The following is an 18,657-nucleotide window of genomic DNA, read 5'->3' as shown; positions in this document are numbered from 1 at the left end:
TTATCTTCGAAAAGTTTAGCATACTCTGGCTTTTCGTCCTTAAAAATAAATAATAAGCTCCACCACTAGCATAATTGATGTACCCCTAGAAAGCTACATGAGAATGATTACTTTCCAAATGTTTTTTCTGCTTATTTGACACCGTCGCATGATTTGATAAAACATTTCCGCATATGAGACACTCGGGATTTTGTTTATTATTCATCTCCAATCCACGTAAAACGATATTGAAAGTATTCATCACTTTATACTTACGAAATGCGGTACGTTTTTGTAAACTTTGAAGGGAATTTTCGCTCACTTTTGAATTAGCACTGCTGTCATCTGATCCAGAACTTGATTCAGACTGTCTTTTTCGAATTAAAAATTTGACCATGATAAAATCTAAATAGGGCACTTTTAATAAAATAGTCGCGCTATTACCCGCTCACCCTATATACTGAAACTGACTAATATGTTCTGACGATTCTAAACTCTGTTTTTATAAGTGTGAAGAGTAAACGAATTGCTAAGTATTGGTGCAGATGTTCACTTTCATTCGAATTACTGCTAGGCAGAAAAATCAAATTGAGCATTGTTGCAGGTGTTCACGTTTCATTGGTAGAGTCTGTCTCAAAATAAAATGTACCATACCAAACACTTCGTTGTAAATAAAAAAAAATTAGTTGTAAAGAGACTTTTTGGATAGCGTAACATTTATTTTTCGTTCCAAAATTTCGCGACACACTCCATGGGGTTGCGCGACACACTGGTTGGGAACCCCTGCCTTACTATAGTAAGGTATTTGCCCTAATGTAAATGTATTGTATTACGTAAGCAGATACGTACCGGCATTTATTTATGAATCTGTTATAAATTCATAACATGTAAGTCGTTGAACTTTTCAAAGTGGCATGGTGTATCATTATGAAAAATAATTCATTAATTCTTATTATTCACATTTTATATTCGAGCTCAATCCTGTGGTGTGTTTGTGTCATATTTACACCAAGAGGCCTTCAAATAAGCCCTCTTGATTTACACGTCGCTAGATGTCGTCTGTGTTAGGTTAGGCCGAGAGAGAGAGATCATCTGCAGTCTGTACTTTTTGTGCTGCTACTGTATAATATGCATGTTTGGTTTTTTTTATAGTATGTAAATGTCAGAGCGGAAGAGAATCTGGTAATCATAAACTGGGTGGGAAGATAGTGACATGGTGTTGCTATTGCTGCGTGGGCCCATGAGGGAATGAGATGTAAAGGCGAGAATTCATGCTGCTGTAGTGGGAAGTGTAATTAAAAAAAAAAGGTAATGTTTACTAGTTGTAGCCCACACACAATTAGTTTTATAGCTAACAAACAGTTATAAATATACCGCAATATTATAATTAAATAATCAATCAGAATGCGTGATAACTTGCATGATACAAACCGAACTTAACAACGTTCGAATTAAGGTTAGAAAGCTCTTATTTAACATTACTAAATGCACCATTCTTAAGGTAAATATTGCTTTTCAGACAAATAGAATGTTTCACAAATAGTTATAGAATGTTGTGTCGTTCCCATAATTTTCTCACATGCCTAATCAATAAACATTAGAAGTCAGTCTCGGATGTTTTGAGTTTGGACGGATATGATGTCATCAAAGCAGAGTAGAGCGAATGAGTAAATATCTGTGCGATGTTTAAATTTTTTAAATTATGGTTTATTTAACGACGCTCGCAACTGCCGAGGTTATATCAGTGTCAGCCATGTGCCGGAATTTCGTCCCGCAGTTCTTTTACATGACAGTAAATCTACTGACATTAGCCTGTTGCATTGAAGCACACTTAAATGGCATCGACCTGGGCCAGGATCGAACCCGCAACCTCGACCATAGAAGACCAGCGTTATAGCGACTATGCTACCCAGACCAACTCTATGTAATGTAGGTCATTAATAGTCTGTAGGTCATTAATGTTAGTAACATATTACACTAATCAGACCAGTGGTGGTTCCTCGGGGGAGGGAAGGGAGGAACGTCCTCCTCACATTTTTCTTCTTTTGAAATGAAATACCAAATAAAATATGTGCCTTGAAATTCAAGGAAGATTCGATAATATTTAAGTTCACAACTATAAGAAAACCTCGGTTGATCGAGTTTTAAATGATGCGCGCTCATGTGCTGCTAGAAAACTGTGAGAAAGATGCGAGATTGTTTGTGTGGAGGAAAGTCAATCCATTCCTCCTTTACTGCAGTTAACACACATAGACAACAGCGCATTAGCGGCCAGAGAAAGAAGCAGAGTTTTAAAGCGAGTAAATGAACGGAGAGGGAGGAGAACCTCCTCTGAATCAGCGCATGGGCGGGAAATAGAAACCGAGTGGTCATGCAGCAAGCTCACTACCGCTGCCATCTAACGATCTTGAATTCAACCAGACTAACACACATCTAGGAGCAGGCACAGTAAAAACAGTTTTAACGCAATGCTATGAAAGACACCATATAAACTTTTTTTTTTTTAAATTATGAATCAAAAATATTATTCATTGCACTTTATATAGGCTACTATTCATGGTTTGGAACTTTCAAGGATATTTGAAAGTTAAAGTCGGGTTTATATAAAACAAAGAGGAACTACTTCTACTTTAGTATCACAGATCTTTTTGGCCCCTGAAATTCACTTCCATTCATTGTGTACTAGACAGGGCAACAGCCAAGTTGTCAGTTTTGTACAAATATATTTGAAATTGAAAATAGGTACCCCAAACTACATTATTTCTAACGTAAAAAATTGGCCACCGGCAACTTTGAACAATAATGATAGTATGACTTTACAAGAACTGATATTCTTCAAAAGCATGTGATACTGAACTTGTAAAATGTACATGTGGCAACACAGACCACGTGGGTGGGTGCAGTGTTCTCGCTTTCCTCAGATTATTTCCCACTCCCATTTCTGCGGTTCCGATTACGTGTTAGTAGCTATAGTCTCTTCCAACACGTGTGATGCTGTAGTGTGCTCGAAAAATGCTGCGAGGTGAATTTCCTTGTAATTGTTAATTTGTGCAATTATTCAACAATGAATGGAAATGAAAACATATATTTTGGAAAATTTAGGAAACTCGGTTTACAAGAACAGATTATTGCTATACAGAAGGGAAGGCCAACCCTAACACTACCTGGTCTTACATGTATGCATGTTGGCTAATTTGTAGCATGTTTCATTCAAGAAGGTGTCATTTCGTCCTGTTACCTTCTTTCCTCCTCTTAAGAAATACACAGGAGCCGCCACTGAATCAGACTTCAGATGTATACAAACAAGTTATTCCTCTGACACACATTGTCAAGCAAGATGTACTGTCTGATATATGTAGATGTACATATCAGTTAGAACCTCAACCAAAGGTAATTTCATAAATAATCCTGTATAATTTTTCCCTTTTGTAATGCTTCCAAATCTCGCTTGTGGTGTTTTTTTTCTGATCAGAAATGAATAAAAAATTCCACATAAATTGCGAAACCTGTAATGTTTTAAAAGCATGCTGAAAAAAAAAAAAATGTTGCTGTGACTGTACTGAGGGTCACCACAGCACGAGTGCAAGAAAGAAATTTCACCTCTGTTTGGGGGGGGGGGGGACCTCTAGTGTGCACTGTCAGAAGTTGCACTTACTTTGTATGAAAGGATTTAACGCTGAAAAGTCTCCCTGTCAATACATTCCTGTCCTTTCCGTAAAATTAGTCATCCTTTGAATTCTGTGGAGTGTGCAGTAAGTTTGCTTTGCAAAATGGCATAACAACCTGTGAAATGAATGCTCCTGTCATAATGGATGATGACGAGGATTGGGTTCCTGTATAGGAGAAGTTGGGAGAAGTTAGGATTTTATTTCAGTTGACTATGGTCTAGTGACCTCAGAAATCCACGGCGTTGACATGATTGTGATTCTTGCCCATGATGAAGACAGTGATGAGAAAATTGAATATGCAGAGGAAAGTATTCTCAGAGCAGTAAATGTGCTTCGAAAATATATTAATGTTGCTCGTACCTGGTGTATCAGGTGAAGTTATCTGTAGTTCCTTGTGCTGCATAGAAAATGTTATCATTCATAATACAATGAAACCTCTTTAAGTCGACCACCAGAAGTTGCACATAAAAAGTGGTCGTCTAGAGAGATGGTCTTCTTAAGGAGCCATCAACAATTTAGATTTATACATTATTTAAATTTAGCATATGAGGACCTTTTTTGCAGAACTTACTGAAAAAAAAACAAAATATTACAGGAGAGACAAAACACTATAGTAAGCAAGTTTTGCTGTATCTCTTATAGGAGAAAGCAAGTTTTGAAAACACGATCACACTTTGACACACTACAATGAAGAAAAATGACCCAGTTTTACTAAGACGCTTTGAACATCATGTAGAGGCCTGCCTTATGTTAACGAATCCATCAAAATCTCAATTTTGCAGTTAGCAAGTTTTGCAAAAACGGCCCTCATATAGCCTAATGAAGGATTTAAAACTCATCCTTTTCAGATTTCTTAGGATTCATAAGAGACTAAAATTCAATTTATTTCCTAATTCAAGACCTGAAGACCTATGCATTGCATTACTACCAAGAGCATCTTTAAGGGGTATTGGTTCAATGGTAGGCCTTTCATCATCCTTACTGTCACTTTCTTCATTGTAGCTTCCAATACTTTGAGTAATTTCTGTGACAACTTCATGCCAATCGTCACTGTCTTTGAAACACTCAACAGGCTCATATATAGTATCGTTATTCTTAATATCTTTAATTGCCTTTTTAAATCCAGTTTGTCAGGTAGGCCAAGAACTTGTTAGGGTACTGTATTGTCAAAACTCATACGAACCCATCTTCCCTAAACCTTTTGTCAGAAGTGATATTGTAAATGGTCAGACAGACTTACTGTATCTTTTGACACGCAGTTAGGAAAATAACTTAGCAGTAATCCTGAACAGTGAACCTGGTTATATTGTTCTTTGCTGGCACTGAAATGCCGTTATTCTTAAAATTCTAAGACGACACAATACAACTACCTGAGTTGACTAATAGAATGGCTGGAAGTGGCCTGCAGGCAGGGCGAGAGTGAAGCATTTGTTTTTGTAATTCTAAGAATACTGTATAGGAATAATACTACAGTATTTCCAATTTTATTTTAAATTCTGGTTGTCTTGGGGAAAAACCATTTGTTTCACGGTCAAAATTAATGGTCGTTGGTCGGGGAAAGGGGTGGTTGTCTTAACCCATCATATCCCGAAATTAAAAAAGTTTTTAATATTTGTTGAAAACTTGGAATATATTCTAATTTATTGATCTTATAACGACTATATTCCAATTTTTATAATATTTTGAATTTTTCTAGGTTTTTTAGTGCGTATGATATTTCATACGATGGGCAATAAGGGGACTATAATACTAAATATTGAAACAATTGGAAAATACATGAAGATACATTGGTTGATGGAAACTTTTTGTCCTTATCGTGTGTGGTATAGCTTGAAACACAATTTTGAGTGTAACCCAACATTACATTTTATGCAAACAAATTTTGTGCTTTTGCCACAATGAGCACATCGTCGTTGCGTTTCTTCACTATCCACAAGATGACTTTTCTCATCATATCTTGTTTCCTGGAGGACTTGAAATAATGCGTAATAAATTCAATTACAACTCCAATCCCCCGTAGAAACTGACTAATGCCAGAAAGTTATTTTTTATAGTTTTACTTACATTAGTTAGATATCTAGGTCGCACACCTCGAGAAGATTGCATTGCAGGTGAAGAGAGAATGGCTATCGCTATTCTTCTTGTGAACTCCAGAAGATTCGTTTTGTCCACATGGCGATACAAAAGCCACAAGTTCACACTGTCCTATTCAAGCAAAAGTGAACAAATGACCAGTACCACTTCTTAGATTTGATTCGGATGTGATAACAAACCCCGCAGATTGTCGAAAAGTTCGATACCGCCCATGCCTTGATTATATTGACGAATGATAGGCTTGGTTGTATAACCTGCTGCTTCTTCTCCTTGCTATTCCATCTGTAACAACTAGTCTGTTCAAGTACTTCATCACTGCATGAATTGGACGCAACTGTCACCGTGCTATTATCTTGGCAACGAATGAGAGTGATCATGTTTTCATTATCTTGTAGGACTTTGTAGGCGCCTCTTGGTTGTTTTTTCATATCACAAAATGGTGTCTTTCCCACTCTGTCACTACGAATTGTTCCTATACACTTTATATTATTATCAGTGAGGGATTTCAGTAGAGCAAAGGAGGTGAAATAATTAATTATCAGTGTACACTGTACTGCCATCAGATATGAAGTTTACACAAAGTTTTTCAGTAACGCAGGTGCCTAAAGTCTTTCCTTCTTCTTTGTTGCCTGCCCAGTGTAAGGCTCAAACTTGACAAGATAACCGTTGTTTGTACATAAGCACCAAAATTTAAAACCATACCTAATAGTTTTGCCACGGATAAATTATTTTAGGGAATGATGATCATAGTACAGTTCCATGGCTTCATCTACAGAAAAACTATTACCCAAAGGCATTATCATTTGTTGGAACTTTTGATTTAGATGACATATCAAGGGACAAACTTTGTATAGTTTGTCATTTGGATCAGTGGTGCTATTATCATTGATATGAAAAAAATGTATGAATTAGGTCAAAAGAATTTCGTGACATTGCTCTTGACACTAATAAATTGTTAATATCCAAACGAGTTTCCCAATATATACGTTGGTGCATAACTTTGCAATAACCTGATAGTATCAATATGCCTACATATTTGTACATGTCTTCTTTTGAAAGTTGAATTATACTTCCTTTTTGAGCAGCATATTTCAGTTTCCTTAAAAATCTTTTCAATAATTTCATCATCAAAAATCTGAGTGAAGAAGTCGATGGGAGCAGTTTTATTCTTCAGTAAATCACTTACAATTGAAGGGGCTGGGTCTGTAATTTTTGGAGTTCTTTTTTCTGGATTTAAGTTTTTCTGTTGGTAAGTGCGAGAAGGCCTGCAATCACTTTTATTCTTTTAGATGGTGGTGCCTGCGGTAATGATGAATGAGGTGGTATGATGTCAAGATCCAATTTTTGAGATTCGCCTTGAGAAACTACTCTTACCGCCATTTTTTTCAGCAAGAACACCTTTGCCTAAGTCAATACGTGTGGTTTGCTCCCCCTCTTGATCACTTCCTGCATCATCCTGATCAGATTCCTCTCCATCATTTGGTGGCACATCAACAAACTCAAGGGCTTCTGTATCCTTAATTTGCGTTCCCACAATTTCAGAATCATCCAATGTATCCAAATGATTGATAAGTTCTTCACTGTCTTTGAAGTATTGCATTCTGAAAAGAGATCATGTTAAGTAGTCACCATATCCCATTGTACAATATTTCATACATCGAAATATAACAGTGAATTATAGCATCCAAAAATAACCACGAAGCTGTAATAATAACTACTAGGTTTAACTATGATGTCTATTTGCAAATGTCAAAATTGTCACTAACTCATATAGAGACCACAGAATTTAAGAATTTACTTACCTTTGCATTGCTTTCTTATTTCCTCCCGCCATGTCCATTCTTGCTATGCTATTACACTACCGACAGCAATGATAATGGTAAAATAACAACTTTAGGTGAGAATTGGATACTTTAAAGTAGAAGGGTGCAAAGTGCCAAAATGAAACATTGGAGATAAGATAAAAAAAATGTAGCTATAAGAATAATTGTACACATATTTGTGTCATGTGTTTTTTTTTTTTTTTTTTTTTTTACTGATAGAAAACAGCAATAGTACAGTGTTTACTCATTAATAACAGTGGTATGTAAAGACATTATTTCTCAATATTTAATTATATAACACATTGTGAAAAGGGTTAAGTAATGGGTACAGGTGAATAGAATGGTGCAAAGTTCAATACCTATTTTTTCCTATTCTGGAGCAATTTTTACTCACAGATCTGCCTGTAGAACTGCCTATGCTCCTCATTTGGAAGATAGGAAGTCATTGCTAGTAGATCCCCCTTCTTTTCTTCAGTAATTTCCCTATTTTATGCTTTAACTTGAAACAATGCTGACTGCACATCTTTCATGTTTTTTTTTTCTTTTTTTTTTTTTCCTTTTCCTTTTTAAGCACTTTAATGGTATGCACTGCTTCATTATCATGAGACTATTTCACAGAAACACTACCTGATTTACTAACATCATACTAAATGCAACATGCCTTAGAAATATTCAAGTTCTTGATGGAAATTTAGTTGATCAGCAACATCTTGCATATTAAGGAAATATGACTCTAGCATTGAAACGGTTTGAAATGGTTTTACAACTTCAGAGTCTTGTACGATTTTAAGCAGGTCACTAAGAATGAAGGCTTTTGTCACTTTCTGTCGTTTTTCAATCAAAGCGAAATCAGAATCACATTGCAAGAAACTGTGGCCGCTGAGAAGGAAAAGTTGTTCTATGTGCTCAAACCAATGGCAACTAAAAAGAGACACATGAAAACCATGACACGAACTTTGTTTTTAGCTGCACAGTTATCAGATTCTTCTTGTTTGTTATGTCCACATTCATCAGTTTTAGTACACACGAGGCAATCTCATTGGCACCTCTACTCGCGATGCTTTCATCCCACATACACATATAAGACTGCATTGTATCACATATACAAACTCCAAAGTTATAATGTGAAAGTTGACATCTGTAAAACATTTCGCTGTTTATAAGTTTGGGCACAAACATGACCTGTTGAAGATTCATTGCATTCTATGATGCAGCTCAATAGGGCGCTTACTATCTGAAACTGCATGGTGTTGGCAATGTAACATATAAATATCTCGCTTAAGAAACGCAACTGGATGTAGCCTCTTTCATACATCATCCTCCTAGGCACGTTGCACTTTTCTGCATAATAATTTCGTTTTCTATGATTTTGGCACTTTGCACCATTCTACTTTAAGGTATCGAATTGTAATGTTTCCTAACAATGCATGTAAGATTTGAATTTGAAGAAATTATGTACAGTCTGTTCAAAATATTCTGTCACTTGTATAAAATATCATACGATGGAAGAGAAGCAAAATACATTGATCTTATGAGAATAATATTCTGTGCCAGATAATAGTGGTCGGGAATAGGGGTGGTTGTCTTAAAGGGGTGGTCGTCTGGAGAAGTTTCACTGTACATACTAGTACAAATAGGCTACATGGCAAACAACAGTCAGAGGTGGTTTTCATATGAAATGAGCTTTTATTTACATTTTGCGCTGTAACCAATGCACAATAAAATACATTTCTTATGAAGTGGTGTCTAAATTGTTTTCTCTGTTTCATAAATTCTTTCTCGTTTATAGCTCTATTCCGCTTATTACGCTTGAAGGCCACAGTCCCTTGACAAGCACATAATGGGATTATACTGTTGTCATGTGTTGGCCATGCTCGGCCTTAAGACTGTCCACATTTGGCTATTGTTGATACATGTATAATAATCTGAGGTGTTGCAGTTGGTCTTGTCTTCCCTACTTTTAACATTTTGGTCAAAGATGGAGAGAGAACCGTTTCCTTGGGGGGGGGGGGGCAAAGCAAAACCATAGAATCCCCATATAACAGGATTATGGGGGACATCATTTACCTCCCCCCCCCCATAAGATGACCGTGGTACAGTACAATATATTGGAATATGATCATTTAATGAAGGTATTTTCGGGGGGGAGGGGCATATTACTTACAGTGTTACATCCATATCCGCGATGTTTCGGACCGAATTGTATAGGACTTGAACAATAGATCTACTACAAATTATAATAAGGAATAATTTAAAACAATCTCTCTCTCTCTTTTTCTCTCTTGTACAGAAACACATATGAAATATGAAAAGCCTGAAATCCCATAAGGGAAACAGCCTCCTACAGGAGTGTAGAGTGAGCTGTAAGTCTACTACACTTATACATCAATAGAACTACGTAACAGTGCTAACAGAAGCTTTTTATAGTAAGCTTTCCTGAAGATATCATATGAAATGTAAACTCTAATTGTTTTATTTAATCTCATCTTAAAGTTGACACATTATACTGGGATCGCTTTTCTCCTTTCTGAATTGTTGTGCAGTATGTTGTTCATATTTCTCCAAATGGCGGCCTGAACACCTGCAGACTTCTAACACATGAGTACAGGCTGTTACAAAAGAAACATTACAGTGCTTCCATTCCTCAAGAGGTATAGAAATTTTTATAGGCTACATTAAAAAATTTTAAATAAATAGTATAGTCCAGACACATCATCTGAAGACATTAATTTGTCAATTTAAGCACAGAAACTTGATCATAAACAAAAGCAAAAAAGATTTTTTGAATTCAAGATTTTCTAATGTTAATAAAAAGGAAATGAGTTCAGACAAGTTTGGGGGGGGGGGGCAGTGCCCCTTCCCCATGCTCCCCCATAACTCTGCCTGTGATATTGGTGTTATGCAAAGGGAATCCTTGAACTTATCTTGCCAAAATACATTGAAATCTCTTGTATTCAACACCCAAATAACTGGCAGTTTCAAAACAATGGAACTTTCAAATGAGAAAAATAAAAACGAAAATAGGGAGAAAGTCTTAGTAAATAAGTTACAAACTGAAGTACGGCGACGATGCTCTTTCTTGATGTCACTGTTATTGTTCCGGCTTTATGAGAAGCCTTGACAATTCATCCATTTTCTTGAATAATGATAAAGTCCATATGATTCAGTGGTTAACTCAAAAATAAGTTACCACCTATTAATTCAGTAAAATATGTTTTGGGGTTTTATGCTTGGTATACATAGCAACATTATAGTTCCCAATATTTGAAATTAATACATTTTCATTTTATCTTGTTTGTGTATAAAAATTGTTAGTAATAACTTGGATGTATTCAGAAACTGTAGGCATTTCAAGATCGTCGTGCATCTGTATTTGTCTTGTATTAGAAGTCTTAACTCCCTATTATTCGAAATGCTTTATTTTGGACCACTTTTAGATGATGTAAGTAGTATTTGGTGCAAATCCCCAAGCTGGTGCTGCATATGTCATTTGACTTCGAATATATAGTTTATATAGACTTAATTTACATCGTAAGGATAGAACAGTACTTAAGAGCAAAGGCATGATACGGCTTACATTTTTTAATGAGATGCTTAAAGCTATCACCACTAGATGGCAGTATTATCGATGTGTGCACAAGCAAAATAAATAAACAGCCATTGCTAATTTCGCATCAGGAAGTGAGACTGAAATCCGCCATTTTTAAAGTGGGCAAGAACCTGTGTTGGCTTTACAGAGTTGTTATATCCTATATCAGTGGTTCCCAAAGTGGGGGTCGTGACCATCTGGGGTGTTGTCTGAAGAGCTCAGGAGGATTGCGAAAGGATTTACAAAATAATACAAAAACGCCTTAGTAACGTACATTTATTTCGTATTTAGAAATATAAACATAAATCAACGTTAAGTACAAAAATTAAAAAAAAAAATTCGGTAGTTATAAAAATAATTGATGTGATAAATGTGCCTGTTTTTCAGAAAGTAGCGTTTCTAATCAGAATTAAGCTTATTTTCACGACTTCGTCAAATACACCAGTTGCATGAGCATCCACAATGTACATATCTTTACAGATGAATAAAAAAATATCTAAAGAAGGTGCTATTGATCAGGTCAGATGCACTTTTGTTGTATTAGCTATTAAGGAGGTAGTGACATGGACTAAACTTAATAATTACTGGTACAATATTATAGATATATTAATTTGTCCTACAGAATTTATCTGTAATATTGACACTTAATATTTTAGGAGAAAAATTCGCTCTGGCGCCGGGGATCGAACCTGGGTCCTTGGTTCTACATACCACTGAGCTACGCCGAATTCAATCCACAGCACCGGATCGAATTCTCCTACTTCGATGTTTCCCTTTGTGGCCTGACTCCAAGTTATGCATATATGTTGACGTGTATCCAATGTCAACTGCCATTATACTAGGAGCGCACTCAGCTGAGTGACTTGTTGGCCGGGAATCCGCAGTTATTATGCACTGCTAGCTAAGAGAATATTATAGATATATTAATTTGTCCTGCAGAATTTATCTGTAATATTGACACTTAATATTTTAGGAGAAAAATTTGCTCCGGTGCCGGGGATCGAACCCGGTTCCTTGGTTCTACGTACCAAGCGCTCTGACCACTGAGCTATGCCGAATTCAGTCCACAGCACTGGATCGAATTCTCCTCCTTCAATGTTTTCCTTTGTGGCATAATAACTGTGGATTCCCAGCCAACAAGTCACTCAGCTGAGTGCCCTCCTAGTATAATGGCAGTTGACATTGAATACATGTCAACATATATATGTCTAACTTGGAGTTAGGCCACAAAGGGAAACATCAAAGGAGGAGAATTCGATCCAGTGCTGTGGATTGAATTCGGCGTAGCTTAGTGGTCAGAGCAGTTATTTGATGTATGTAGAACCAAGGACCCGGGTTCTCCTAAAATATTAAATTAATAATTACAATTGTTGCATCTACAGTGATTCACAAACAGCCCTCAAATCTATAATAAGTTTAACTTATATCCTCTGGCAGAAGAAATTTAATACCTTGCGACAAACACATTTGCTTCACATGGGTGTGAGAACACAGTGGAACAGCAGGAAATGAAAGAGCTGATGAACTGGCAAGAAATACTGCAGTTTCGAACTTCAGTTTGAGCTGTAGTCTTGTCCTTATTCATATGTGAAACAAAAAAATAAAATAAATGAGCACATAATGAATAGGTGGAACAATCAGTGTTTATGCAGTACAAAGGGTTCAGTTACAAGAGAAATCTTTCTTCACCTGCTTAAATAGCAACAAAATTATACCGGATTTTATACTAACGCAATTTTTATTGGGTCATGGGAAATTTGGGTATTATCTAGAACGATTTAAATTACATAAGGACAGTGGCTATTTATGTATCTGTGAGGAACTGCAAACTGTGGATCACCTTTTGTTTCATTGTTCAGTATTCGAAAACAAAATATTTATTTTGGTCGGACATTTACATATTTGTAATGTAATATATGGCAAACCATTATTCAATGTGTTCAGAGAAACATGCTGTTATAAACAGTTTTGTAATTTTATATGTAATATATTTAAGAACTTGTAATTAATTCAAATTAATGTAGTAGATATGTGTTAATTTTAAGTAGCAAGACTGGGTTATCCACTTCAAATGAATTCTCATTATAATAATATAAACTCAGGCTATAACTATAACCCTAATATATTTTCGGGTAAAATAGGGTTCAAGAAATTGTATATTCAAATAAATAATAAAATCAGAACTAAGTACCGTAATTTCCCATAACTATGGTCCAGGCACCCAACTATGGTCCAAAACGCATTATGTACTACTTAGTCCCCCAAGAGCTCAGTGTTTGCCATTTAATGGGCCACTGTGATGGAATTGTGTTCCCCATAGATGCTTCCATCTACCATTACACGTGGCAATGATATGGATGCTTAACAAGGTCAGTGTGCATTCTGTTGAATGTGTGAAGACACGAAATCATTCAGTTTGTGATTGTCTGTTTTATTAAGGTCTCCTCTGTAGAACTGATACGTTATAGATATATGATTCTTTGTACAATTAAACCTGGCTATATAGTGTTTACTTTCACTTAATAATTACACTGGCAGAGGGTAAGAACTCTGCGTGAAAAATGTTTAACCTCAAGCCTAGAAATCAGTCCTCAACTATGTACCACAATTTTTCGTGGACCATAGTTATATTTCATTTTGAAATATTTGTTTCAATAAAATGTGATCAATGTGATCATTTACTTTTGCAAATACGGTATCTCAGTATATTCTAAAACACCATTTAACATTATAGTCAAGTAAACAAAGAAACAGGCTGTTCCAGCATCAATGGTACTAGCACGAATGATGGTCCGGTAAAACGAAAACTTCAGGGTGGAAGGAAAACAACCGTCCCTGTGAGTGACTATGAGAGCGATAAAATTGAATTGGATACAGATTATGACTCAATTTCAGAATTACAAGAGAAGTGGAGATTCAAAGGATCGAAATAAGCCGATGAATGTAGTTCTCAGTACGATAAATAAACATTGTAAGTGAATTTATTTGCATAATATTTTGCTAAGAATGTGTTAGTTTATTTTGATACCGTACTTTTGTTCTTTGACATACACTCACCTGCAAAAAAAAAAAAACCGGGCCAACTACATTTTCTTTAAAAATTTTTTAAATTGTAGGATTTTTTAAATAATTGTAGGTGTGCTGAGGTTCATTTAGTTATTCATTTATTTTGTGATATGTAACAGTGTAATACTGAATACGTAATAGCCAACAATGATCTGAAAAGAAGATTCGTTCTTCTTGTAATATTGTGTGTAAACTTCTCGGACTCATTTCGAGCTAAGCTGAAGATGTCTACAGACTGGTAAGCTCTTTTGAGGCAGTATTGGAGTACTTCATTGTATACAATGTCACTAAATCCTACCGATTCAGCAAAAGTGGTTGCATTGATAGAAGTTGGGAGTAGTCAGAGTTGTGTGGCTGCAGTTCTTAAGATTCCTCGATCGACCGTAAAACGAGTGTACCATCGCTTTAGAGAGACAGGAGGTTATTCCAGGAGACCCCGTTCAGAGAGAAAACGAGTATCTTCGGCTCGTGACGACCATTTTATTGTCCTAAACACATTAAGAAATCGCCATTGCACAACTATTGAGACCAGAAGAGCCTTCCAGAAAATAAGAGAAGTTAACGTGAGTGAGAGAACTGTAAGAGGACGTCTGGATGAATGTGGTCTGATTCCAGAAGACCAACTAAAGGCCTAGAATTGCTCCACCAACATCGTGTTGAACGATTACATTTTGCTCACAATCATGCTAATTGGAACCTGGGGGAGTGGCGACGAGTGCTCTTCGCAGATGAATCGAGATTTAGTTTACAGATGGATGTGAAAGAGTGTGGAGAAGAGAAGGAGAACGTTTTTCTTCATGTTTCTTCAGTCCACATGTCAGTTTCCAGGGTGAATCAGTAATGGTATGGGGCATGTCGTATGACGCTCACACAGAACTTGTTTTCATTAATGGAGGTACTTTGACTGCTCCAAGATACATCGAAGAAAGTCTAATTTAACATATGGTACCATATGCCCCACTTATTGGTGAAACGTTCCTGTTAATGCATCACAATGCACGCCCTCATGCTACAAGAATCGTGGATGAGTTCCTTCACGACGTTGGATTGAATAGGATGGCATGGCCAGCAAGAAGTCCTGATATAAACCCTATTGAACATGTGTGGGGAATGCTAGGGGCAAGTTAGAATTCGCCTAACTCCTCACAGCAACTTACAGCAGCTCCAAAATGTTCTAAGTAAAGAATGGAATAGAATCGACCAGACTGTCATCCAGAATCTGATCGAAGGGTTGAATCGGCGAATGGTAACAGTCATACAGTCACGGGGAGGTAATACCCGCTATTAGCAACATCTGGGTGGCCACAAAATCAGTTGAACATTTGGAAGAAAATTGATATAATTTGTAAGTTTTTACACCTTTTAATTATATCCATTGTTTGGCGTTGAAAATAATAGCGCAAATGATAATGAATAAGTTTTTTTTTTTTTTTTTTTTCTGGGAAGCAATGTTTTCTTCATTTTTCATAAAGGATTTTCTGATTCTCACCTCATAAAAATTGAGAAACTTTAGGTGGCCTGGTATTTTTTGCCGGTGAGTGTAGTTGTTCATTATTGCAGAAAAATGACTTTCAGATTTCACTTGTTTATTGAGTGTTTATGTACTGTGTACTAATAAAAAGAATCCATGTACTTTTCATTTATTTATAATATTTCTGTGCTAGATTATATTTTTACCCTTAAATTAGAAACTCAATGTATTGATTTATGAATAATTACAGCTCCAGCTATAGTCCATTCTTGCTTTCAAGCATGAATATATGAGTGGACCATAGTTGGGCAACTCAGAATACAACTATGTACCAATGCTTATTACTTTTTTAACACTTGTAGTTAAATAATTTCAAACACATATGTCAATATTTACTTAATATAAACTTACAAGAGTCCGAAGCCAAAATTTCACTTAATCTGGATGAATAGTACTGAATATATAAAGAAAAATGTGACAAGTGTGGACCATAGTTAGGGGAAACTACGGTATGTCATTTTCAAATTCAAGGAATTTTTTTGTTTTTGGTTTGATGGCAATCATTGAAGACAAACTTATTTCGTATATTATATTATTACGATGTACTGAAGTACATATGATATTTCCATGCAGAATTTCTGCATCATCATCCACTCATTCTTCATCAAACTTATTTCGTTTAAATACAAGGTTGCAAATGTTACCAAAAATTTAAGAGCTTCTTTGCAAGCTTGAGATATTATTTTGATTGAAAACCATATTGTGCTCTGTGAAAAGAAGTCTGGTTTCATTTTTCCATCAATAGGTACATATTTCAATTTTTTTTTCTTTATTCATTGATTTTTTTTTCTGCCAGTTGAATGCAACTGTCTAAAAACGGATTCAGTATTCATCTGTGACTGTTGTAATTGTTTTGAGATTTTCCGGAAATTACTTAAAAAGCTGTTGTTTAAAGTCGTACTTTGGGAGATATCCAGTGGTTTTGAGTAAAATTATAGCTGTTTGCAATATATTTTCAGTCGGATCAAGAATCGGTACTGGTATGGTATTGGGGGGTCGCAAACAGAAGCCTTGCCCAAAAATGGGTCGTACCTTCAGAAAGTTTGGGAACCACTGCTCTATATAGATGTGCAGTTTACATACTGAGTGTGACGTTATCACATTTACACAAAATGTTGATGTTATGTGCTACTTTTGGGTGCACAAACAGTTATTACGTGAATAATACATACTTTCTTGATTGCTCAACAAATGGTGAAACAACTAATTCACAGACTTAGTCCTAAAGCTTCCAAGATATTCAGTATTTGATGTAGATACATTTGGAAATAACAATTGCAAGATGGCTGCATATCTGCACGAATGTACCAATATGTCTATTTAAGGGGTTAGGTGCAGCTTACAGCAGTAAAAATTTGGCAATATTCAACATTTTTTTCCTCCATTACTGTATCTTGTACAATAATGAAAATTAGTAGGTGTAAAACACAGTGCTTCTGCTATATGAAAAAGATATTTTTACGATTCTAAAAAATTATTTACATTTTTTCTATAAAAATTCAGTTCACTATGCAGTAATGATGAGTTTTTCACATAACTCAAAAACTATCAACTTTCTGTGATGAAATTTTTTTGTGTATATTTATGCATGCCATATCTACAATATGATGCAAGATCACGTCTCTACCTTTGATAGATTGTGTGATAAAAAATAAATTCATTTAAAAAATAGTCAGATATCAGTATTTTCTATTACACAAAATAAAAAAGATATTATTTATTAAGGAATGTAGTTGAAAGAGCAGGATATTGTAAACATGAGTTTCAGCAATAAAATAAAAGAGAACATGAAAAAGTTAACAAGTTTTTGAGTTATGAGGGAAACGCTTCATCACTGCACAGTGAACTGCCAACATTTTGAATTTTGAAAAAGAAAATATAAATTTTTTTTTTTAAATAGTAAAAATATTTTTTTCATATAGCAGAAGGACAGTGTTTTATACATGCCAATTTTCATTATTGTTCAAGATACAGTAATGGTGGGAAAAAATGTTGAATATTTCTGCTGTAAGCTGTATCTAATCCCTTAAATAACTTACAAAATTATTCTTCCACTTAACCAGCAAAATGGTTATCTGGCAGTGGCTTTGCCCCACATTTGCCAGATACCAGGGATTTTGTACCATCTTGCTGCCATAAATTTGATCCATGATAGACTTTTACTATGTACGAGGCGCATCCAGAAAGTAAGTTTCCCTATTTAAAAAAAAAAAAGAACACACACTTTCAGGAAAACATTTATTGGCAACAGGTACAGCAATGTTTCAGCTATTTTTCAACATAGCCACCATCAGAATTGAGACACTTGTCATATCGTGGGATCAACTTTTGTATCCCTCTGTCGTAGAACTCTGCCACCTGTGAATGGAACCAGCGTGTGACAGACGTCTTCAACTCTTCGTTGTTGCCAAAACGCTCACCGGAGGACAGGAATTTCTTGAGGTGCAAGAAAACTTGAAAATCTCTGGGAGCAAGATCAGGACTGTAGGTGGATGATCAAACAACTCCCAGCCAAATTCCGTCAAAACAGCTGCTGTGCGCTGAGCCGTATGTGGAGGAGCACAACACCTGCAGTAAGCATTCCACGCCTCTTGTTTTGAATGGCACATTAGTTTCACAGTAACGGTCAGCGTTCACTGTTTCACCTCTTGGAAGGAAGTCAGTGAGCAGAATGCTCTTCCTGTCCCAGAACACCGTGCACATCACTTTCTGTACCGACAGCGTCTGTTTGAATTTCTTCCTGACCGGAGATCCACTATGCCGTCAATGCATTGACTGCTGCTTGGTTTCTGGGGTGAAGTGCGAAATCCAAGTCTCATCGCCCGTGACGATCCTGTCGAGGAACTGGTCGCTGTCATCGTGATACCGTTGCAGAAATGTCAGTGCTTCTCCTAAACGTTGCATTTT

At 36.0% G+C, this 18,657-nt stretch overlaps 1 protein-coding gene across 8 annotated transcripts in view; it reads left to right on the top strand.

Annotated features, from left to right (window-relative positions):
- The window catches only part of LOC138694341 (uncharacterized), an 85,266-nt gene that overhangs the window by 36,456 nt on the left and 30,153 nt on the right, over window positions 1-18,657 (top strand). For 3 of the 8 annotated variants that reach the window (XM_069817962.1, XM_069817961.1, XM_069817960.1), the window contains exon 2: window positions 1,132-1,287. The exons of 3 other annotated variants lie outside the window; for them this stretch is intronic. The gene's annotated coding sequence lies outside the window, so the exon portion shown is untranslated. Of the gene's footprint in view, window positions 1-1,053; window positions 1,288-18,097; window positions 18,324-18,657 lie in introns of those variants that run through there. 2 more of the 8 variants (XM_069817964.1, XM_069817959.1) reach the window with 2 other exon arrangements.

Source organism: Periplaneta americana, chromosome 2 (genome assembly GCF_040183065.1).
Source record: "Periplaneta americana isolate PAMFEO1 chromosome 2, P.americana_PAMFEO1_priV1, whole genome shotgun sequence".
Classification (NCBI taxonomy): domain Eukaryota; kingdom Metazoa; phylum Arthropoda; class Insecta; order Blattodea; family Blattidae; genus Periplaneta; species Periplaneta americana.
The sequence above is the reverse complement of the archived record's forward strand: the minus strand, read 5'-3'. Positions and strand labels throughout refer to the sequence as shown.